This window comes from Pinus tabuliformis, chromosome 4_1 (assembly GCF_031772625.1).
Source record: "Pinus tabuliformis cultivar Carrire ecotype Pingquan chromosome 4_1, CPIR1, whole genome shotgun sequence".
NCBI classification, from domain to species: domain Eukaryota; kingdom Viridiplantae; phylum Streptophyta; class Pinopsida; order Pinales; family Pinaceae; genus Pinus; species Pinus tabuliformis.
In genome coordinates this window covers 957,140,406-957,166,382 of record NC_142303.1, presented here as the reverse complement: position 1 = coordinate 957,166,382, position 25,977 = coordinate 957,140,406, and the positions used below count along the sequence as shown (strand labels likewise).

The 25,977-nt window shown below is 37.4% G+C and overlaps 2 pseudogenes; both read right to left on the bottom strand.

Annotated features, from left to right (window-relative positions):
• Nucleotides 1-17,488: 17,488 nt before the first annotated feature.
• LOC149179333 (putative aldo-keto reductase 1 pseudogene) lies at nt 17,489-18,600 on the bottom strand (annotated as a pseudogene).
• A 3,576-nt stretch (nt 18,601-22,176) lies between these two features.
• Nucleotides 22,177-23,348, bottom strand: LOC149179332 (putative aldo-keto reductase 1 pseudogene; annotated as a pseudogene).
• Nucleotides 23,349-25,977: the final 2,629 nt, after the last annotated feature.

Sequence of the window (25,977 nt, the reverse complement as noted above, 5' to 3'; positions counted from 1 at the left end):
ATATCTGGAGAAGGATAAATCAGACCATACACTTGCAGGAAACCAGAGAAGAAGTATATGTAAAATCACAAGTAATCCAGGAAAAAATCAAAAAGATATTTGATAAAAAGACTAAAGCTGATGATTTCTACATAGGTGATAAGGTTCTTAAGTGCGATTCAAGAAGAGAAGACAAGGGAAAAACATGGAAAATTTGATTTCCTATGGCAAGGCCCTTATGTCATTTATGGTTACAGAGGTAACAATGTTTTTTTCTTAAGAGAGATAGATGGATCAGATCTACTAGGAGGACCTGTCAATGGTAGAATGTTGAAGAATTATTTTTCTACAGATTAACAATAGTTCGCTTTAATTTCATCATTGTATATAACATTGCAGAGTTTAGATTGGATTGGATGGTGATCTTTTGATGTTGAAGCCCAGAGAGAAGGCCCTGAGCTTTGAAGGTTTCACCATAATAAGTATGAATAAGGCAGAAATCACAAAAGAATAATTTATAGGGTAACTGTAGTCACAATTCAAAGGCTACTGATCTTAAAGTTCTTGACACTTCACTAGGAAATTCCATCCCCATGTGGAGCCACTGTTAGGGTCCTATAATAATAGGGTTCCTAATTTTGAATTGTCTATGGTTAGTCTTGTAATAGTGTACATACTTTTTCTTTCTACAAAATGTTTTCCATATTAAAAAAAAAAAATGTAAAGAGGGTATGTCCTAAAAGAAATATCAAAGGACAAAATGAATAAGAAGATATCAAAAAAGTGAAAAAATATGAACCCCAAACAAAAATAGATCATGAAAGTGTGCAAGCCCAAGTGCCACTACTTTTTACTTTACTGTGAAAAATAATGGTTGTGTGCAGTTTGTCATAAATGCCACAACCCATGATAGTCAAACTTTTTAATCTTGACTAGTTCATGTTTTAAATTTCATGTTTATAAATAGATAACAAAGATCTAGCCAAATTGTTTAATCTTGGAAAATCAATAGTTAGGTAGAGAAATAAAATGTGCTCAACAGCTTAATCTGAGCCATTGGAAGATATAAGGTTAGAATTACATAGTTTTCTTTTCAAAAGAAAAAGGAAAGAAGGGGTCTCCAAGTTAAAATGCACCCAATAAAGTGAAGAAAAACTATTAGGGTAAGTAAAGGGTAGGTAGAAGAAAGGTTGCAGAAGTACAAGGTTGTTAAAGCATAAGCACATTTATCATGCTTAATCCTACGTTTCAGTGTGCAGGAGTAGTTATGAAAGTGAAAGGATGTTCAAAAGCTGATTTAATTAACTTCCCCTCATTTCATTTCATCCCCCACTACATACTTACTAATCTCCCCATTATCCCATCAATTCTTATGAATATACCCTTTTCCCTCCATTTTTACCCTTACCCCTTGGTTTCACACATTTCCCTAGCAAATTAACCTCCAAAGGTCATTTCCCTACCCAAAACCCGTTTTCCCTAGTGTGAAACCCATTTCCCATTGAAAAAATCACTCTCCCCCTTAATAATTTCCTTAAATACCCATACAAAACCCATAAAGACCTTTTACCCTAAGTTTTATTTCCCCCTGTATTATTTAAATTAACTCTGCCATGTCATATTTCCTCGACATAAAACTTTTTAGCCCACCATCCTTAGTGCGGTTAAAAAACCTCTGCTACATACAACCCTAGTCCCACTCCATTAATCCGTGTGTTATATTTAATCCCCGCTTTATTCATTAATTAATTACAAACCAATTGTAATTAACCCCCGGGCCCCGCAAATCTTTGCTCCTATTCTCCCCGTGCAGCTTCACCGCATGATAGTCGTTAGATATTTCACCCCTAGATATGACGGCGTGCATCCATATCGCGTTGACTCCCCTTCCGATCTTTACCAACCCAAGAGCATGCGAGATTGGTGCTTTTGCTTGGGCCCTTTTTGGCTACATGGAAGTTCCAGGTGAACTTACGTGCTCTCAAGGAAATACTGCCCAACTGCGAAAAGTGGTGCGATGGCACCCGAAACTGCCTCCCCACCAAAAGCCAAAACCACTCATTGTTCATTTATGAAATTTTGCGCCAAATGTGACCGTTACCCGTTCAGAGGCCAAAAAGCCCCAAATTGCTCTTTTCCCTTGTTTTGCACTATGAAAGCTGCCTAAGCCTTCCTGTGCCACCCTGAGCTTCTACAAATGAATTTGACCGTCGATTACCTTCTGAACACGCTTCGAACTCCATCCACAGACATCTCAGTTCAATAAATCCATTGATGGCCATCCCTACAGACCTATGCTTTATTAATGATTGTTTTATTTTGCAGGTGATTAGTAGAACGGGAGCTTGGATAAACAGTTTTGATACTAGTTCCAAAACCTGTTTACTCCAAGATTCACAAGGAAATGTATTCAAAAGGCTTTATTCAGAAGGAAAAGACAATTATCACAGAGCATAAGGAAACAATTTACACAATAAATGTTAAAACAAAGATGAAATCATTTTCACCATCACAACAAAAGATTCTTACAAACTACTCTCTAAGAAACATTTTGTATTCTACATGTGTCTTTTAGTAAACATTATTTTTTTCTAAAAACACAGAAGCATGAAAGAGTGAGTAAGATTTACAGTAAAAGGTAAAAGTAAAAGCAGGTGACAGAGCATTCATGGTAAAAGACTAAACAGAGGAGACAGATAAAGAAATACAGTTGAAAGACAAACAGATGAAAGTGTATCAGAAGAAAAGTCATATGTAAATATAACATCCAGCGTGAAGACCAAACAACCAAGTAGCTTAAAGGGAAAAAGATCAAAGACAACAGAACCTAAATAACAGGGACAACAAACATTAGTTCAATAGTTGTCTCTATCTTCTTGCATGAAGATATTTCTTTCTCCTAGATTAATTCCCAAGACAGTTTGGGATATTTTGTAAATTTTTATTGTATAAATTCTTCTTAATTCGAAGTATGATTGTGGATTGCTATACATTTGTAGAGTTATTTTGATCTTTAACCTAAGGGTTATTGTACCAATTTTCAAGTCAACAAACTAGAGAAAGTAATAAAAATATTGCACTACAGGATTCATGAGATGAGCTATTGTAGTGAAGTATCTTCTTTGTCTGATTTTGTTACTTTCTTATGTGTTTCATAAACTTAAATGTTATCTAAATTTGAATGAATTAACTGGAAATTTAACTCAGAATTTTTTTAAGTACACTCTGTTTTGCACAGTTAATCATTTATATGTTTTCCTCTGATATCCGGATTTGAGAACCCTTAATTGCTCTCCCATCCCATTTGACCTCTTGCATTTCTCTTCATAATCCGACCTAGGGAACCCTTAATTTCTCCCTGGATCCGATTGGAAACCATTTCACCATCAAGCCTTTGAGATTTGTAGTAACTCCTCTATCTTTCCCTGTAGACACTGTTTTTAGAACTTAATCCAGTCTTGTTTTTCTAACATTTGACCCCATAGCCCAATGGTAAAAGACAACCCATTTTCATCTAAGTAACTGATCCCACCACCCAAATTCAAATCCAAAGCCCCAGCACAATCATAACTAGCCTAAAATCAATTAACTAAAACAAAGTTAAATCATAAAGAGAGAGCCCTCTCTAAGATTAGGAAGGCTAGATCCTAATCTCCAAAGTTGGTTTGTGGTTACCTCTATCATTTCTTTCTTTAACAACTTCTAAAGAAATTTTGGACTGATAACAGGTAACATGGATCACTGCTCAATCTTAAGAAGCATGATCAAAGGAAAGGAATCTCCTCCTATGAAAGGTTGTTGGAAGGCATGGGTCACACTAGATGAAATCAACATAGTATGTCCTCATATGAAGTATGAGATGACTTACTAAAATTGAGGAAATCTGATTGAAAGCTCCTGGAAATGAAATGTGTGAAGAAAGAAAGGAAGATATCATGAGATATGCAACCATGGTAAAGGCAATCAACATCTGAAATACCAAGAAGATTTTACTAGGATATCTCCTAGAATGATATGAAGACTCTGATGGAAGCCTAAAAAAGATGGAGACCCTTGAGAATGGAGGAGATATGTCAACATGTATGTAGAATGATGATGCACTAGAAGGTATCGTGATGAAATACATCACAAAGGTAATTTTGATTTAAGTGTTCATTTCTTATTTTTGAACAAATATCTGGATGGGTTTATGTAGGTCTGCCAAGGGAAGAAAAATGACATGAAGCAAGGCCAGATGAAGACTAATGGATAACTTTCTGATGAAAGGAATAATTACATGAATGACCCATGGATGAAAGTGATGGATTGTCTGAGCCCTAAGAAGAAGCCACAAAAGATGAAGAGTCCTTGACAAAGAAATTCATGACATCAAAGGAAGGATCTCTTCAGGTAGCTAGTTGAGGAGCTGTTGCAGGTCCCCAATTAAGAGGGAGCCTAGAATTCCTAAGCCAAGAGGGATCTTAGGTACATTCATTTCATAGGAATGAATACATTCTGTTGTTCGAATTGATATGTCCTCCCTAATTGAGAGGAACAGATAGGCACATCATTTTGGTCTTCACCTGGGAAGACAGAGGAGGATTGGGTAAACATCTGGCATCTAACGCTCTTTGAGGATGAGAGAGGGCATCCAAGGTAAGAGTAGTCATAGAGGACTGATATTCTTTGAGGATTGGCTACCCAAGATAATACTAGTCTAATGGAAGGTCATACTCGGTGAACACTTGGGTGGAGTATGTGCCTTGAGAGACAATCATTATGATGTCTAGAAATCATTGGTATCGCAAGAATTGTGCTCTAATCATGTGGATATAGTTTTTAGTCAAGGCCTTGCTATGTGACAATGCTGGTTAAATATGATGCTAGACATATGGGTTACCAATCCGATTCTTCTTATGAAAAATTCTTCAGATTGAGAATGACCAAGTACCATTACAAATACCTCCCTAAATAAGACGGAGTGTTGAAAATTGTAACTAGGTTTGGTCTTCATAATGACATGTAATTGTGATTTTTGTAAAATGATGTAAAGAAGAAAATAAAATTATTTTGTAATGCGTGCTTCATGGGTCTCATAAGAAAAATATTTTATTTAGATGGCTCCCATTTAGAGCCTTAGGATTTTTCATTAAAGTCAGAGAGTCAATTTCATGTATGAATAACCCTTCTTGGGGATATAACAATGTATATGAGTCTATAAAAGTGTCTAGAAGCCCTCCAATGACAAGCACTAGTCCTCCTATTCTTGTCGGCCATAAGATGAAGGATAAACTTATGTCGACTTCACATTTTTTAAGAGACACCTATGCACATACTCATGACATCTTATTTATAGAGGGAAACCACTATATGTGTGTGTGTGTGTGTGTGTGTGTAGGCACTTCTCATTTCCATAGTAAGAAGTTCAGATGTCTCTGTGATTTCAGATGGATAGTGGCAGAGTAAAGCTCAGATACATCTCTGGATTCATATGACCTAGATCGGTTATCTCTGTGGAGACTATAGTGACACAATTCGAAAGAGAAAGGAGACTACAATTTTGTGTCATCTTACAGTCAAGGGAATTAAGATCCCTCTGAGATTCAGATCACAGAAAATGAGAACAGTTCGAATGGGACAACAAGAAGTAATAAAGGGAAAATGAGGAGTGATGAAGGGACAATGGATTTTTTATCTAGTGAAGAGGATACCGTTCTGAGGTATATCGCAGTATCTCGATGCAACTACAATAGTCACATTCCGGTGACATTACCTTAACATGTTTCGATGACATATACAGTTCGTTGAGGAGATGATCTTAGATTTAAGAAGGTCAAAGAGGAAGAGGAGTCAAGAAGAAGAAAAAGAGCAGAAGACAGAGAACTAGTGTCTTGGTCTTGGAGTGGAAACTAGGTCAAGGGTCTTGGTCGTGGTATTCATCAATTAGAATCTCTATAAGAAGAATTTGTGTGGGTTTTCCTCTCAAAGGGTGAAGGTTTTGGCCCTGGCTCATAGCCTACATTCTGTGTCTCTTGTCTATTTATGTTCATGCATTGGTAGTTTCTTGATGAAAAAGAACATTAATAACTAAAGAAAAAATAATATCCTAATCTAAAGTTGTAAAAATAAATCACGAGTAGTTACTAATTAGAGGAGAAATTACCTAGATATTAATGCCCTAGATTTCTCAACATGATTACACCTATGGAAACAACAAAAACATTTATTAGTTGCTTCTTATCATGCAACCAACTCACAAAATAGAAGAAAATATAGATCAACTACTTCAAAATCAGCCTCTTCGAGGGGGAAACATCCTTTACATTACACAAATGAACAATTATTGGATGATACAAATGATAAAGCCTCCTTTCTATATATAGGAGTCTAAGGGATCCTAATACAATCAGAGCCAACAAAACAATAATATTGCAGGGGCACAACAATAACAATAGTGGGCTTCTATGGAGCACAATAATAATAACATGGGGCCTATATGGGCACAATAATACAATATGAGGGTTGCACTAATAACAATAAGGGGTTACACTAGTAGTATAGGGACCTAACATAACCTTCTCCTTCAAAAAGTGTTGTCCTCTATGCTTGAGTAGTTCTGAATGCTTCTGTATAAAATTCTCATCCTCCCATGTGGAATCTTCAGTGGGTAAGTTCTTCCACTTGATGAGATAGTCTGAAATTGATCTATTTCGTAGCTATCGATTTCTTGTTTCTGTGATTGCTTCAGGTTCCAATATGATTTTTCCTTCCTTGTCAAGTTCTGGCAATATTGTTTGAACTGGTATCTCCTCACCTATAACCTTATTTAAGCATGAAACATGGAAAACTAGGTGCCCCTCGGGAAGATGTAGGAAGCTCCAATGTGTATGCCCTAGTATCAATCTTTTGTAACACCTTGTACGGACCATAATACTTGTGTGATAATTTATTATCCTTCTTAGCTTGCTTGAGGGACATTTGTTTGTATGGTTGTAGTCATAGAAATATCCAGTCACCTACATCAAAACTCCTTTCGCTGTGATGTTGATCTGCTTGTTGTTTCATTCTATTTTGCGCCGAAGTGAGGTTATCCTTTAAGAGTTTTAGACCTTGTTGTTGATGCTCAATGTGATATTCCACTACTTAAACCTTAGAATTTTCTTTTAAAGATGATGTGATGGACGGTGTATGATATCCATAAAGTGCCATAAATGGGGTCATTTTTGCTACATTATGGAAGGAAGTGTTATACCACCATTCAGCCAGAGGCAACCACTTGACCCATTGTGCCTGTTTACCAGATACAAAGAAACAAAGATATCCTTCCAAACATTTGTTCACTATCTTAGTTTTCCCATTAGATTGAGGATGATAAGATGAGCTATGAGCTAACTGAGTACCCAAACAAGAAACTAATTCTGTCCAAAAATTTCCAGTTAAAATGGGATCTCTATTGCTTAGAATAATCTTTGGGTTTCCATGTAGCTTTTGAATTGTTTCCATAACTACAGTAGCAACTATACTTGACTTAAATGGATGACATAATGCACAAAAGTGTGCATACTTTCTAAGTCTATCAACTACCACCATGATGATACTCTTTCCTTCAGACTTGGGTAAACCTATGATAAAATGCATTGAAACCTCCTCCCAGTGTTGACTTGGAATGGATAAAGGTTTTAACAAACCTGGGGTCTTAATTTTCTCAAATTTATTTTGTTGGCAAACCAAACATTCTGCCACAAAATTTTGAATATCAGATTTAAGTTCATCCCAAAAAAAATCTTTCTTAACCCTATGGTAAGATTTTAAAAATCCTAACTTCCCTCATAAGGGAGAGGCGTGCAATTCCTGAAGAACATTTTGTTTGAGTTGGGAATTTTTATAGAGGTATAAGTGATATTTGTACCATAATGAATCATTTTTCCAAATAAATGTATTAGATGTATTGGGATCTTGCTGCAACTTTTGAATGAGTGCCCACACTTCTTCGGAATTCTTCCATTCACCCCTTGCTTCATTTATCCAATCTGATTGGATAATAGAAATGGCACAAAACAAAGCTTCCACATCCTCATCCTTTCTTGAGAGTGCATTTGCAACAACATTTTTCTTCCCTTTTCTGTAGATGATGTCAAAGTCATAACCCAACATCTTTGTGACCCATTCTTGTTGTTCTTCTGAAGATAATCTTTGTTCTAAAAAGTATTTAATACTATCATGATCTGTTTTTATCTTGAAGTGTCTTCCCATTAGGTAAGGTCGCCATTCCTTAAGTGCATGTATTATTGCCAACATTTCCTTCTCATAAATAACGTTGTGTAAATACTTTCCTTTGATTCGATGACTTTTGAAAGCAATGGGTCTTTCTTCATGCATTAAAACAACACCAATTCCATTTCCTCAGGCATCACATTCCATAATAACAGTTTTTTTGAAGTCTAGCATAGCTAAGACCAGTGCTTGGCACATTTCCCCTTTAATATGTTCAAAGGCCTCCGTTGCTTCTAGAGTCCAAAAAAATGCATCTTTCTTTAGTAATGTCATTAGAGGTGCTACTATTCTCCCATAATTCTTAACAAACTTGTGATAATAACCCTGTCAACCCGAGAAATCCTCACAGGTGCTTTATGGATGTGGAAATTTTCCATTCCTTAATGCATTTAATTTTGTTAGGGTCTACCTTAACACCTTCATGGGATACAATACGACCCAAATATTCCACCTCTTAACATTTGGATATTTTTGCATATAATTGTTTCTCCTCCAATAGTTTAAGCACCATGTCAACATGTTGAACATGATCCTTCCAAGACTTTTTGTAGATTAGTATATCATCAAAAAATACTAACACACAAATTCTAAGGAAGGGTTTGAAAATGGAATTCATCAACCCTTGAAATGTAGAAGGTGCATTGGTAAGGCCAAAATGCATGACCAAAAATTCATAGTGACCCTCATGAGTTCTAAATGTTGTTTTTGGAATGTCTTTAGTCTCCATTCTGATTTGATGATATCCTGAATGAAGATCCAACTTGGTGAAGTAAATTGATCCATGTAATTCATCCACTAATTCATTAATGACAGGAATGGGAAATTTATCTTTAATAGTAAGCTTGTTGAGTTCCCTATAATCCAGACACATGCGCCATGATCCATCCTTCTTGTGTACCAATAACACTGGAGTAGAGAGAACTTTGACTAGGTTGAATTATACCAACCTCTAGAATTTCTGAAACCATACGTTCAATTTCACTCTTTTGGGCATATGGATATATGTAAGGCCTGATGTTTGGGGGAACACTTCCTGGAATCAAATGAATAGCATGATCATGATCACGAATAGGTGGGATTCCTTTGGGAGTCTCAAATACCTTGGAATGATTGTCCAAAACTTTTTGGATATCTGGAGAAATAGATTATTTCGATGTGGGAACCTCTAGTGAACATAATTGTGCAATTATGCCTCATTGTTATTTCTTTAGAAGCTTTGTCATGTTGTTAGAGCTAATTATATTTCCTAATTTCCCCATGATACCCCTTAATTCAACTTCCTTTCCTTCCCAAAAAAAATTCAAGAAAAGTTCTTGAAAATTAAAAGCTATCGTACCCAAAAGATTGTACCCATTGGACTCCTAGTACAACATCAATACCACCCATTGGAATGGAAAGAATTGAACTATTCATTACATATTCTCCCATGGATAGCTTGATATTATGGAACCTTCCAAAGCAATTTATGGTTCCTCCATTTGAAACCATAACTTGAGACTCTGGTGCAATCGTACAATGAATAAAATTATGGGTACTACCCGAATCAATCAACACTATTGCCTTTTTCTTCTTGATATGTCCTTCTATCTTGAGAGTTTGAGGAGTGGTAATTCCTGCCAATGCATTACAAGATATGGTCTGATTCATTTATTCTTTCTGTAGGGTTGGTTCTTGGTGTATATCCTCTTCTTTTGACGTTTCTTCTTCATTTTCTTCCTCCTTGTCATAATCTATGTAAAATAATTTCCTCTCAACACACTTATGACCTTTAGTGTATTTTCTATCACAATTGTAACAAAGTCCTTTTGCTCTTTTTTCTTCCAATTGTTGTGGTGTCAACCTTGTAGGTTGAGGAAGTGTCGTTGGCATTATGATACAAGTATTCTCCTTGATGGCAACTCACTCAGATAAAAGTTCTCAATGCAGCAGGTCAACAACAAAGGATTACAGATCAGACTCCAAAGAATGAAGAAAGAGTGGTATATGTTGGTTCACTTTGTCCAAGGCGCGTATACACGCAATTTAATAGAACAAAAGTAGCGTATAACGTATACACAAACTCTAACATGAGGAAAAGTGCTTACATGTTGGAAAACCAAGTTTTGGTCCAAGGTATTTGATCCAAGGTATTTTGGTCCAAGGTAATTGGTCCAAGGTAATTGGTCCAAGGCATTTGGTCCAAGGTATTGACCCTAGGTATTGGGTCCAAGGTATTGGTCCTAAGTGTTTTTGGTCCAGGGTATTGAGAAAGGCCTAAGACTATATAAGGAGGAGGAGATCATTAGGAAAAGTGGTGCAAGCAATGAGACTCTAAGGAATACTTCTATCTGAAGTATGTATATTATGTTGCAGGGTTATGTTTGGGATTGGATCTGAAATTTTCATGTGCACCTTGAGTTCAACATTGGATCAGGAATCATGAGACTTGAAATGACTTATTCTTGAATGATATGATATTGGTTGAGACCAGATCTGATGTTTTGCGCCTGTTCTACTTGTTATCTATCATGATCTGGGTTTGTCTGAAGTCTAAAATTGCAGCAAAGTTCTGAGTCAAAATTTGCAGATATGTACGCAGGTTTGTCTCAGCCAAAGCATGTGTACACATAGGTTCGACTCTTTCAAGTAGTGTATACAAAAAAAGGTAAAGCTTCTATTCAGATTTGACTGATCTATCTGATCAAATTCTGTTGTTTTACTATTATTTGTCAATTAAGTCCTCTTAGATCTGAACATAGAATTGTTGTATAAGGAAATTGAGTCTGATTGATTGATTGATTGAGAAGGAAGGGTGATCCTTGCTTCTATCTATTTTGAACTCTGTAATATGACAATAGATATTTAGAATGTCACTGATTGGTACAGTCTGTGGTTCAGAAGTTTATGATTCAATAACTTTAGAGATATACGCAGGTTGGGTTAAAGGAAGTAGCATATACACACAGGTTGGGTTCAAACAAGTAGCGTATACACTATAATGCATGATTTTTGAGGTTACAGCTGGTTCTGGATGATGATGATGAAGGGTTCTGGGTTTAGCACAGTGTTCTAGTGTCAGTGATCTGGTTGTTCAGATTAACTGAATATTGGTTGATGAAGTTTAAGTTTAAAAGGCTTTGATGGGTCCAATGTGAAAATTTGATGAAACATGGCCTTCAGCTTGTGGTGTTGTGATCCAGGAGTATCCAGTCTGAAAATTCATGAAACGTGGTCCCTGGTGGAAGAGTGGAGTTTTCTGTAGGCTGGCACCTACGTACTAGTAAACATATTAGCTAGTACAAGAGCTAGGGGGTTATTGCTCCCTTCTAGTAGAAGTTGGAAAACGAGAGAAGGTTGTAGCCTTCTGCAAGTAGAAGCCTGCATACTGGTATGAGTCTTCACCAATACAAGATTCTAAATAGATTTTCTTATTATTAAAAGTAGACAGAGACGACAACAGCAGGTGGTTTTCACCCATATTGGGTTTCCACCTCAAATCTTGGTGTTCATGTGTGTTGCTTATGTGTGATGCTTTATTCTGCTTTTACTACATTGTCTAATAAATCTCTGATATATTGGTTTAAGCTCAACACATGATAAACTGTCTAAATCACAAGTTCTCTGCATACACGCTGGTTTCTTTAAGCACAGTTGCGTGTACACGCTAGTTTTCTTCACTGAAATAGCATATATAAATCTGTTTGGGAAATTAAATTTTTGATTTGATAATACTAATTCATCCCCCTCTCAGTTTTATTTCCAACAATTGGTATCAGGGATAGTCCTTCAGAAGAAGCTTGATTTCTTGAAGGGAGATCCATTAACATGAATAATCAAGAAAGCATGGGATCCATCAAAATGCTAATCTTTGATGGGAGAAACTTTTTTTATTGGAAAATAAGAACCACAGCCTATCTATAATCGCTTGGAACGGATGTCTAGGAAATTGTGGAAGGAGGATATACATTTCCAACAGCAATTCCTACAGATACGGCAGGTAAAAGGAAATATGAAACCAATGCCAAAGCTGTCAATACTTTATTGGGAATTTTGTCACAATCAGAGTTTGTCAAAGTCATGCAGCTCAAATTAGCCAAAGAAATATGGGACAAAATCATTCTAAGTTACCAAGGAGACTCTCAGGTAAAACATGCTAAGCTTCAAACTCTCAAAATTCAGTATGAAACTCTTAAGATGCATAGTGATGAAAGCATAGCTAGTTACTTCCTACGTATAGATGAGGTTGTCAATTGTATGAAGAATCTAGGTGAAGAAATTAAGGAAGTTACCTTAGTTGAGAATTTTTTGAGATCCTTGTCTACTAAATTTGAATCCAAAGTGTCTGCCATAGAAGAAAAACAGGATCTGCAGAATATCACTATGACGCAGCTTCACGGAATCTTAACTGCCTTTGATATGAGAAAAGGAGGACCATTAGATATGAGAGAAGCCACATTCAAAGCTTCAGAAAAAGGAAAGGAAGAACACAATGAATCAAGACATATTTCAGAAGAAGAAGATGAGGTAAAATTTGTCAAAAAGCTTCAACAGGGTTCTGGAAGATTTAGAGTAAGTTACCCTTCAAATGCTTTTCTTGTGGTAGAGTCGAGCATTATGCTGCCAGATGTCCTCATAAAGATAAAGTTGAAAAAGGAAAGGAATATGAAAAAGGGAATAGAAAACAAGTTGTGAATAAAAGGAGTTACTATACTCATGAAAATAGTGATGGCTTATCTAATAGTGATGAAGACGAAACTGGACAAGATTACAGACTTCTCATGGCTTATGACGATGATAATTTTTGGGATGCTTTAAAATAGGAAGACCTTCACGAAGAAATATCTAAACTCAAATTATGTTTAGAAGAAAAGAATATGATTATAGATACCTTGACATACCAACTTGTTGAAAAAGAAAAACACAATGAAAAACTAGAATTTGAAATTGTGGGTCTAAGAAAGGATCTTGAGAAAACAAAATCTCTCAATATTAGATTTGCTAAAGGATCAGAAACTGTAAATGAAATTATCAACATTCAGCGTTCTCCTCTGATAAAGACAGGTCTTGGATATACTAAAGAAGCATCTCAATCACAGAAGCTGTCAACCTCCACCAAAAGCTATCTTAATGCAGCAAAGACTAGTGAACAGTATGCCAATCGTTAGCAAAGGCATAAAGCAGATCACCAAGTAAATCAGACTCAATTTACTCCAAGGATGAATAGAAGCCACAACCAACCTCAAGTAAATCATACTCAATTTACTCTAAAGATGAATATTAATAGAAACTACAATCACCAGGTCCATAGATTCGATAGTCGCGGGAACTTCTTTAATGGGCAATGTTTTTCATGTCATAATTTTGGACACAAAGTTGCTCAATGTGTTGCTTACAAAACCATCATGACTAAAGAAGCACGAAATAAAAGGAATGTAACAGGGATCAAGAAAAGTTCCTATAATAACTTTTCTCTTCTTGAAAATGAAATAGAATGCTCAATATGTAACAACTTTGGTCATGAAGAATCTGAATGCAGAAGCAAATTTCGGCAAACATCTCAAAAATAGCAAACTCCATTAAATCCCAAGATATGGAGAAGGAAAGAATCTTAAACAGAAAGATGTGGTATAGCCTTGTATGTAGAAGGACAATAAAATCAATGGTACATCGACAGTCGATGCTCAAAACACATGACAGGTGACAAAGAAAAACTTCACCCATATAATGCCTTAGAAAAGGAAAAGAATGTCTCATTTTGAAATGACACTCCTGCTATCATAAAAGGTAAAGGCTCTATTTTCTTGAAAGAAAAGGTTAAAGCTGGAAATGTTATGTATGTAAATGGTTTAAAGCATAACATGTTGAGTGTCAGTCAAATGTGTGATCAAGGAAATGAAGTGGTGTTTCGATCAAACGGATGTGTTGTTCATGAGCTTGATACAGGAGAAACCATGATCAAAGGTACAAGAACTCCAAAAAACTTATACATACTCAAGGGAGGACAACAGCAGTGCTATCTAAGCAAAAATGATGAAAACTCACTATGGCATAGAAGATTGGGACATCTAAGCTTTTCTCAAATAAGAAAAGCATGTAGATTCAAGGTTGTTCATGATCTTCTAGATATCAGCATCCCAGAAAATACAATATGCAAACCTTGTCAAATTGGCAAGAAAACCAGAGTTCACTTCATGGAAAAAGAAGGGTCAACTAGTAAGCCCCTTGAACTTGTCCATACTGATTTATGTGGACCATCAAGGAAAAATTCACCTCATGGAAAAGAATACTTTATTTTGTTCATTGATGATTTTTCCAGAATGTGTTGGATAGGTATTCGAAAGCATAAAGATGAAGCTTTTGAAAAGTTCCAAGTCTTCAAATCTTTGGTTGAAAATGAATCAAATCGAAAAATCAAATGCCTCGGATCTGATCGAGCAAGGGAATTTACCTCAAATGAATTCTTTGACTTTTGTGAGAAACATGGAATAAAAAGGCAATTCTCCACCGCAAGGACTCCTCAGCAAAATGGTGTGGTTGAAAGAATGAACAGAACAGTTCAACAAATGGCTCGAGCTATGCTAGATGAATCTGGAACTCCTACAACCTTCTGGGTGCCGTAACTATTCTAAACCAAGAGAATGTTCGGGTAAACAACACTCAAACTCCACATGAACTTTGGTATGGTAAGACTCCTACTATGAATTACTTTAAAGTTTTTGGAAGAAAATGTTATATCAAAAGGACTGATGAAAAACTTGGTAAGTTTGAACCCAGAGCAGATGAAGGTATTCTTCTTGGTTATTCTTCCAGAAGTAAAGGATACAAATGTTATAATAAAATACTTGGAAAAATTGTTGAAAGCATTTATGTTGTAGTTGATGAAGCATGCAAAAATCCAAAACAGATAAAATCAACAAAAGATTATGACAATGAAGAAGATGGGGATTATTTTCCCACATCAAATCAAAATCATATTGAAGAAGAAACCAATGAAGCACTAGAAGAAGAGATAATGGTAGAGGAAAAGACCCCGTCTAGGTATGTTCAGAAAAATCATCCAGAAACTCAAATTTAGGGGAAAAAGAGGCATGTGTACAAACAAGAAGAACTATTATAGGGATTGTTATCACTCAGGTTGTTCCCCAAAAGCTATGAGAAAACGGAATACGACCGAGGTAACCACTAACCAATCTTTTAAATGCAGATTCTAGCCAATCTAAAGCCAGAGAGGGCTCTCTCTTTATGATTTAGCTTTGTTTTGGGGTATGTTAGGCTAGTTATGAAGCACAAGTATTTGTTTGATTTTTGGATGGTGACTTTCAATAGAACAGGGGTGCAAGATATGAGAAGTTCAGACCATTGGGTTAATGGAGTCAATGAAGATGAGCTGCTGGGTATGGTTGCTTTGACAAAAGGAGGAACCACAGAGCAAGATAATTAATCATGGAACAAACTGTAAGTTAAAATCAGCTGAAATGGGATCAGGGGGTGAAGGGCAATCAAGAATCCTTCATCATGCTAACAGAGGGAAAATGGATGAATATTACCAGGGAGCAGTTAAGGATTTCTTAGTTATATTCAAGGTGAAAGAACCAGGGAAACAGGAGCAGTTAAGAATTCTTGCTTATACTAGACCTGAGGAAAACATAAAAATAACAAGAATTGAACACAGAGTACAACTAAGTAAGTTCTGAGCTAATCTTTTTCCCTGTTATTCAGTGTATGATATGTAGATGATATATAAAACACAAAAACAGTAAAAAAAGAGTTAAAAAAACTTATTGATCCATGAAATAATTCGAGAATTCTGCAACATATTCTTCTGCCATTAATTCCACAACCAGATAGTTCAGCAGCAAAGCGTTCCAGCAACCTTTTATTCAGAAGAGTTCTCAAATTTACAGCGCAGTCCCAGAATGGTATCACCAACCCCTAATACTTAGCTTGGGGAGGTATTTGTACACAAATGTTAAAAAATATCTCAAAGAGATAATATCTTGCAATAACTTCTTTCACCTACTCTACAGAAGAAATAAATGATCTTGAAAAGAGAGAGAAATGAATGCAGAAGTAAGAAATGTTGTGTTGGCCGCTCAATTGGTGAGATGCATTGATTATTTGCTCAGCGAGTCAGCCAATGGATACTTTAGCTAAATCTCGCGCTGCTGGCTTTGCTTTCCTGGGTGCTTTTAATAGCGCTTTAATACACCATTGCCCAGCATGATTTTTATCTGCTCTCTTTTCCACTTTATGCTATCTGTCGTGTTCTGGGAAAAATAAACAAAACTTTTAAATCCACCTGTTAGCGCTTGAAATTTCACCTCATGCTTAGAAAGGTAAACCTCAAGGCAACATCAAACCATTTAGCCTCGTAGCTAGCCCTACGGGGCAGGAGAAGGCTCTCCGGTCTATCTCGTAAAATCTTCAATAGATGAGATGACCAATAAGGTAACACTGATATTAGGCTAGTAAACTGATCAAAAGGGGTTTTTAATTAAATGACGGGGTTGTTACGAGCTGCATGGGCAAAATCACAGCTTGAACAGAGAAATATAATGAACAACACAGATTATCGACTGAGGCAAGGTAGGCAAGAAATTTAACACCAAATCTAGATTTAAATGGGATGGCAAGACTGGTGAGGAGCTAAGGAGGGCAAACAATAACTTTGAATCCTCCTTAAACAGTAGAAAACATTAAATATTGAACAAACTTAAAAGCAGAGCATGGCAGGCATGAATTCTTACTTTAACACTTCATTTGTTCAATTAGAAATGATCATGAAGTGAAATGGAACATAACAGATCACATATGAAACACAAGAAAAACTTATGCTAAATTATCATACCACAGGAATCTCAGAAGTCAGAGCTGTGAAATTTCATTAAAAAAACTCTGTCAAAGACTGTACAATGGAGCTCTGTTCTCCACCAGCTCTCAGCACTCAGAACTCTCCCCCACTCTGACTAACTCCCTTTTACAAATGAATTTTTAATATAATAAATAAAATGCTGCTAAGGAAAAAACAAATCGACCCCAAAAACCTCTACACTGTTTCAACTACAATTACAGAAATTAGAAAAGAGCGTTCCATCTATACTAAACATAGAACAACGTTTCCCTAAAATCCTCTAATGGCCGACACATGGAGCACAGATCCCGTTGAATCATTAATTAAAGTCTGGGAAATAGGAATCGAATCCTATCAGATGTCTCTGTTTATTTTTGGCTGAATTGAAGAGCCAGGTGTCGAATTCTTCTTTCCTCCAAGGCTGCACTACATGTAATATGGCATTCTCAATGGAACCGTTACGTCTTTCTTGGTCTGGATGATGTTACACGGGGCCTTCACATCGCATATCACTCTGGAAAATGGCTTGTACAACACAAGTTCGATTTCCAGCTTCATATTTATCAATTTACTACTGAATTCCTGGTGATAAATAGAGCTAATAAGACCTGCAAATTCCAAGCTCTTAGGGAAAAGGGTACATCAGCCACGCATAGAATATTTGCTTGCAAGTGATCAATTCTACTTTGGTTGGGGTATGTTGGCGAGTTTCCAAGTCGTTTTTTATACATACTCTCAGGATGTATCGATTCTGCGACCTCATGTTCTGGAACAGCTACAGCAATCTCATTCAGTTCTTGCTGTGACAAGCTAAGCCATAAAGATGCAATATTTTCATCCAAATGTTTTTTACTTTACTTGTTCCTGGAATAGGAGCAACGTCACTTCCTTGATGAAGCACCCATGCGAGAGCCAATTGCGCGAGTGTGTACCCATGCTTTCTTAGCTAGAGCAGAAACTCGTTCAAATAATACTTCTTCTCGCAATTCTCTCCGTGAAACCGAGGTTGCCGAACCAGTCTACTATCACCCTCATGTAAGTTTTCAACAACTGCTTTTCCAGCAAAACATCCACGTCCAAGAGGACTATAAGGTATAATGCCTATTCCCAAATCCTTGCAAGCAGGAATGATATCATCTTCCATATCACGGGTCCACAAAGACCATTCTAATTGAACAGCTGTAATAAGATGTACAGCATTAGCCACTAGTTTCAGAGAGCGCAATATATTAAAGATCAATATAATCCGCATCAAGGTGCTTCAGGCTGTCTTCACAAGCTTTGCGTACATACTCTACTGAGCTTTTAACACGAAAAACAACATTGCCAAACTTAGTGACCAGCTGAACTTTCTCACGGGGCAAACCTTTCAAAGCCTTGCCAACTTGGATTTCATCTGCAGTGTCAAAAAACATGATGCCTCTATTGAAAGCATGATAAACCAAAGAAATTCCATCGTCCTCGGCAACAGGGGTGCCATAGACAAATGAAAACCCCATACATCCTAAGCCAAGTTTGGAAACCTCGAATCCTTAGGCACCGAGTTAATGCGTGGGATGGACGCCATTTCTAAAAACTTGGGTCGATTTCTGCCTGAAGAAATATATGAACTCGCACATTCGTAGATACCTTTGCGGTGCTTCCAAAACATGCAACGACCATCAAACTTATCTACAATATGTAGATACTCTGTTCCTGCCTGCCATAGTGTCCTCAAAAAATGAAGAATCTGTGACAGGATATATGGTTGTCTTTTCACAATAATTTCACATTGCTGTAGATACCTCCAAAGTGCTTCAACACCCTTATATAGTTTTATGTTGTATCCCACGCTGGTAGATATACCAAGTCTGATAATCTTATTGTTTTCCATGGAATTTGTAGGGTCTACAGTGCTTTCTTGAGAAAATAACATAACCTCTACAAATGAAGGCTGGTAAACAGCTGCAGACGTGATAAGGTCCATTACCGCGGAGAATAGCCCAACATTTGATGAAGCACCTTCATTAGATAACAGATGAGAGAGGACAGGACTCAAATAATTTCTCTGTTTAACACTCAGCAAATAGCTTTCAATACTAACTGAATGAGGGCGCGTCCTTTGTGCAATAACATAAAAGTTGCATAGCACTTTTGATGCGGCCAACTGTAGTGAACCATTACGATGGAAGCCCAGTAGGGAAGTTACAACATTGACAAAGGGAATAGGCATAGACGTTGAGAGAAACAAACACTGGTCCAAACTTAATGCACCTGTATAATCCTTTAAGTATTCACCACCTGTAACATAATTAAGTGTAACACCCACTAGATCCATAGCTGAATACGCAGCATGTTGCAGCCACTAAATTTCTCTTGGACGAAGCATTCGGTTAAGAAATAATGCCTCCAGGGACTCTGCTCTCATGCATAAAACCTGAAGAAGGACATCATGTATCGTGTTGTCATATAGCCATGTCTTCATTAGAATATGTCTCAATTGTACTGAATGTTAATCCATTTTACTCATAACACCTGTGCGCATAAGTTCGAAGATCTTTGATGTTATCTGCCATTTGCAATACTTGATTTCCCTCCAATTGAAGCTACTCTAGAGTTAATGGGTGCTTTTGTAGGAAGAAGAGATGATAGCCTAAGTTGACACTGACAAGGCATAAGCCCCAAAATCCAAATAAACTGAAGATGCCCTCTTTGTTGAGACTAATGATATTTGCACCCCTCTGATCTGAAATGAGGTAATGATTTAATCCACACAACAGGACTACTTGATAAACTATGAGAATTGCACATCCAAAGAAGCCACAGTATTGGGAATGAATATTGATTATTGATGTCACAATGGCCACTGCTGCAAGAGTGAAAAAGAAATTCCAGTGTACACCATATTCCCCAACATGGACACCGAATCAATGTTGCGTGCCTGTTTTGAAACTAATGCATTTGCAACTGCAAAAGATCCAACCCTGCGATCCATTAATCCTGTACCATACGTTTCTGCCTTAGCAAATCACCTGGGAAATATTTGTCACCAGCATCATTGCAAATCGATATGATGAGAGGCTTTTTCTTTGTCTGCTTGCAGGGATAGGAGCTTGAAGTCGTTGCTGCCTTTTGAAGAGCTAGAGATAAATTACATAATCTAAAAAAAACAACATTAAATGATTTCTTCTTCAAAACAGGGTTTTGAAGAAGAATCAATCTCACACTGACATAAGACGGAGTCTAACATCGGCTCCATTTGGGATGGCAGTTGCCGCTTTTTGGAGGTGCCAAGAACCGCAGAACTTTGGGAGAGCAGACAGTGCCTCCACCCATTGGGCAATGGAGTCATCATCAACACAACTCTTGACTTATTTTCAAACTGAAACTGAACTCAAACAATTCTTCAAGCAAACTAAAACAAGATGTTGCCCTTATGGCTGCTTATTTATTTACAAAGCTACCCTACTTTGTTGTACAAACACTAGATCAGGTAATACTAAAATGCCAAATTAACCATTCAAGTAAACCTGAGATTGATGCCGCTCGAGAATGCTTCCACGAGGTCACAGAGGTAATTGCTGGCAGCCCTTCATGCACGTAATGACCCTGGTCACGGAAAAAATAGTCTGATCTGTCAATCAAAGTGAAAAACATATCCATATATGCCGCAATAGGTTCACGGAAGCCGGACTCTGTTGGCTGTCCCAACTCTGCAACACATACTTCCAGCTGCACATTGTCAATGTAAACATCTATAGGCAAGTCTACGATTTCTTGTTGCAAAGGAGGAAGGATTTCCAAGAACTTTTTAGGGTCTTGGAAATCATATGACTAAATCTGCTCATCTAAACATTGAATCCCCTTTTCAATTTTTTCAACAATTAACTCACAGGCACCAATTTTAGCTTCAGGAGAGAACTCTGGAGATTTCAAACTTTGAAAGAAGTCACTGAAAAATTCTTCATTAGTTTCAATATCTACTAACCACTCTCTAACTCCGTTTAGAGCTTCATAATGTGCAGGGTTTGCCACATACCCTACCATTGCATGAACAGATCAGCATGCGTTGGAATGTCTGGATCGAATTGGAGTCGCCAGGTGAATGGTTCAGCCTGCATAAGTGTCTGACTGTTGTCCACCATCAGCATCAGATCTGCACCTTGATTACATGTACTGGGACAAGACAATCAACAAATTGAATGTTCTCCCCAGTATGGTCGCCAGTATGTTAGCGCTTGAAATTTCACCTCAGGCTGAGAAAGGTAAACCTCAAGGCAACATCAAACCATTTAGCCTCGTAGCTAGCCCTATGGGGCAGGAGAAGGCTCTCTCTGGTCTATCTCGTAAAATCTTCAATAGATGAGATGACCAATAAGGTAACACTGATATTAGGCTAGTAAACTGATCAAAAGGGGTTTTTAATTAAATGACGGGGTTGTTCCGGGCTGCATGGGCAAAATCACAGCTTGAACAGAGAAATATAATGAACAACACAGATTATCAACTGAGGTAAGGTAGGCAAGAAATTTAACACCAAATCTAGATTTAAATGGGATGGCAAGACTGGTGAGGAGCTAAGGAGGGCAAACAATAACTTTGAATCCTCCTTAAACAGTAGAAAACATTAAATATTGAACAAAATTAAAAGCAGAGCATGGCAGGCATGAATTCTTACTTTAACACTTCATTTGTTCAATTAGAAATGATCATGAAGTGAAATGGAACATAACAGATCACATATGAAACACAAGAAAAACTTATGCTAAATTATCATACCACAGGAATCTCAGAAGTCAGAGCTGTGAAATTTCATTAAAAAACTCTGTCAAAGACTGTACAATGGAGCTCTGTTCTCCACCAGCTCTCAGCACTCAGAACTCTCCCCCACTCTGACTAACTCCCTTTTACAAATGAATTTTTAATATAATAAATAAAATGCTGCTAAGGAAAAAACAAATCGACCCCAAAAACCTCTGTGCTATTTCAACTACAATTACAAAAATTAGAAAAGAGCGTTCCATCTATGCTAAACATAGAACAGAGTTTCCCTAAAATCCTCTAATGGCCGACACATGGAGCGCAGATCCCGTTGAATCATTAATTAAAGTCTGGGAAATAGGAATCGAATCCTATCAGATGTCTCTGTTTATTTTTGGCTGAATTGAAGAGCCAGGTGTCGAATTCTTCTTTCCTCCAAGGCTGCACTGCATGTAATATGGCATTCTCAATGGAACCGTTACGTCTTTCTTGGTCTGGATGATGTTACACGGGGCCTTCACATCACATATCACTCTGGCAAATGGCTTGTACAACACAAGTTCGATTTCCAGCTTCATATTTATCAATTTACTACTGAATTCCTGGTGATAAATAGAGCTAATAAGACCTGCAAATTCCAAGCTCTTAGGGAAAAGGGTACATCAGCCAAGCATAGAATATTTTCTTGCAAGTGATCAATTCTACTTTGGTTGGGGTATGTTGGCGAGTTTCCAAGTCGTTTTTTATACATACTCTCAGGATGTCTCGATTCTGCGACCTCATGTTCTGGAACAGCTGTAGCAATCTCATTCAGTTCTTGCTGTGACAAGCTAAGCCATAAAGATGCAATATTTTCATCCAAATGTTTTTTACTTTACTTGTTCCTGGAATAGGAGCAACGTCACTTCCTTGATGAAGCACCCATGCGAGAGCCAATTGTGCGGGTGTGTACCCATGCTTTCTTAGCTAGAGCAGAAACTCGTTCAAATAATACTTCTTCTCGCAATTCTCTCCGTGAAACCGAGGTTGCCGAACCAGTCTACTATCACCCTCATGTAAGTTTTCAACAACTGCTTTTCCAGCAAAACATCCACGTCCAAGAGGACTATAAGGTATAATGCCTATTCCCAAATCCCTGCAAGCAGGAATGATATCATCTTCCATATCACGGGTCCACAAAGACCATTCTAATTGAACAGCTGCAATAAGATGTACAGCATTAGCCACTAGTTTCAGAGAGCGCAATATATTAAAGATCAATATAATCCGCATCAAGGCGCTTCAGGCTGTCTTCACAAGCTTTGCGTACATACTCTACTGAGCTTTTAACACGAAAAACAACATTACCAAACTTAGTGACCAGCTGAACTTTCTCACGGGGCAAACCTTTCAAAGCCTTGCCAACTTGGATTTCATCTACAGTGTCAAAAAACATGATGCCTCTGTTGAAAGCATGATAAACCAAAGAAATTCCATCGTCCTCGGCAACAGGGGTGCCATAGACAAATGAAAACCCCATACATCCTAAGCCAAGTTTGGAAACCTCGAATCCTTAGGTACTGAGTTAATGCATGGGATGGACGCCATTTCTAAAAACTTGGGTCGATTTCTGCCTGAAGAAATATATGAACTCGAACATTCGTAAATACCTTTGCGGTGCTTCCAAAACATGTCACGACCATCAAACTTATCTACAATATGTAGATACTATGTTCCTACCTGCCATAGTGTCCTCAAAAAATGAAGAATCTGTGACAGGATATATGGTTGTCTTTTCACAATAATTTCACATTGCTGTAGATACCTCCAAAGTGCTTCAACACCCTTATATATTTTTATGTTGTATCCCACGCTGGTAGATGTACCAAGTTTGATAATCTTATTGTTTTCCATGGAATTTGTAGGTTCTGCAGTGCTTTCTTGAGGAAATAACATAACCTCTACAAATGAAGGTTGGTAAACAGCTGCAGACGTGATAAGGTCCATTACCGCGGAGAAGAGCTCAACATTTGATGAAGCACCTTCCTTAGATAACAGATGAGAGAGGACAGAACTCAAATAATTTCTCTGTTTAACACTCAGCAGATAGCTTTCAATACTAACTGAATGAGGGCGCGTCCTTTGTGCAATAACACATAAGCTGCACAGCACTCTTGATGCAGCCAACTGTAGTGAACCATTACGATGGAAGCCCAGTAGGGAAGTTGCAGCATTGACAAAGGGAATAGGCATAGACGTTGAGAGAAACAAACACTGGTCCAAAGTTGATGCACCTGCATAATCCTTTAAGTATTCACCACCTGTAACATAATTAAGTGCAACACCCACTAGATCCATAGCTGAATACACAGCATGTTGCAGCCACTCAATTTCTCTTGGATGAAGCATTCGGTTAAGAAATAATTCCTCCAGGGACTCTGCTCTTATGCATAAAACCTGAAGAAGGACATCATGTATCGTGTTGTCATATAGCCATGTCTCCATTAGAATATGTCTCAGTTGTACTGAATGTTAATCCATTTTACTCATAACACCTGTGCGCATAAGTTCGAAGATCTTTGATGTTATCTGCCATTTGCAATACTTGATTTCCCTCCAATTAAAGCTACTTTAGAGTTAATGGGTGCTTTTGTAGGAATAAGAGATGATAGCCTAAGTTGACACTTACAAGGCATAAGCCCCAAAATCCAAATAAACTGAAGATGCCCTCTTTGTTGAGACTAATGATATTTGCACCCCTCTGATCTGAAATGAGGTAATGATTTAATCCACACAACAGGACTGCTTGATAAACTGTGAGAATTGCACATCCAAAGAAGCCACAGTATTGGGAATGAATATTGATTATTGATGTCACAATGGCCACTGCTGCAAGAGTGAAAAAGAAATTCCAGTGTACACCATATTCCCCAACATGGACACCAAATCAATGTTGCGTGCCTGTTTTGAAACTAATGCATTTGCAACTGAAAAAGATCCAACCCCGCGATCCATTAATCCTGTACCATACGTTTCTGCCTTAGCAAATCACCTGGGAAATATTTGTCACCGGCATCATTGCAAATCGATATGATGAGAGGCTTTTTCTTTTTCTGCTTGCAGGGATAGGAGCTTGAAGTCGTTGCTACCTTTTGAAGAGCTGGAGATAAATTACATAATCTAAAAAAAAACAACATTAAATGATTTCTTCTTCAAAACAGGGTTTTGAAGAAGAATCAATCTCACACTGACATAAGACGGAGTCTAACACCACCTACAAAATTTCAAGCATACTCTGCCACCACTGGTCATTTGATAATTGGTGTTTGCACATTTTTATTAGAGTTTCATCTGCATCCATGTCCCTAAAGAAAGTAGGTTGGACTGTGAAAAGATGCCTCACTTCATGCTCAATAAAAAACATATTTTCTAAATTGTCATACAGGCTATGTCCAGATGGGAGTGCCTTCTCTCCTGCAGAACTTGATGATGCTATGACTTGATTATCCACATATGTATTCAACCTGTGAGTATAGTCTTCATGTGTCATCAGTCTGTAGTCTTTGGTTAATAAACTGGGCAGACCCTTTTCCTCCAAAGCTGTGAATTTCTGTGTGAAGGCATTTATCTCCACTTGCATTTCCTGGCACTTCCTCTCCAGATTTTGTATGAAGTTCCTCATGGTCAAAACCCTTTTAATTTTTAGAATAGTGCATGTCCTGTCCCTGATATCTAGTTCTACTAGATCTTCCTTGGTGTGGGTGTTCAAAAGTGTATTAGCCTATTGGCCTATTCGGGCATGTGCCCCAATAAATCCCTAGCCTTTTGAATTTCTTCTTGAGTTGCTGCCACTAAATCAATTTTCTCATGAATTATCTATATTGATTTCCACATATCAGTGATGGATTGGCCAATGTTGGCCCACAAAATGCCCCTGATTTCTCCCAGAGACTTGTCTAATAAGAGGTCCTTCTCCAATGCCTTTACTTTATTCTCTAATGCTTTTACCTCCCTTGTTTTTTCTGCTACAATCATCTTGGATTTATCATAACTCACTTCCAATTTTGCCAATTGCTCTTTGGCATCTTTTAATTCTGATACTTGGAGTCTTAGATCCTCTATAGCCCTTATCAGTTCTTCAGTAGTCATGGTAGTGCTGCTGCCTGCTGTTGTTGTTGTTGAAGTACTTGGTGCTG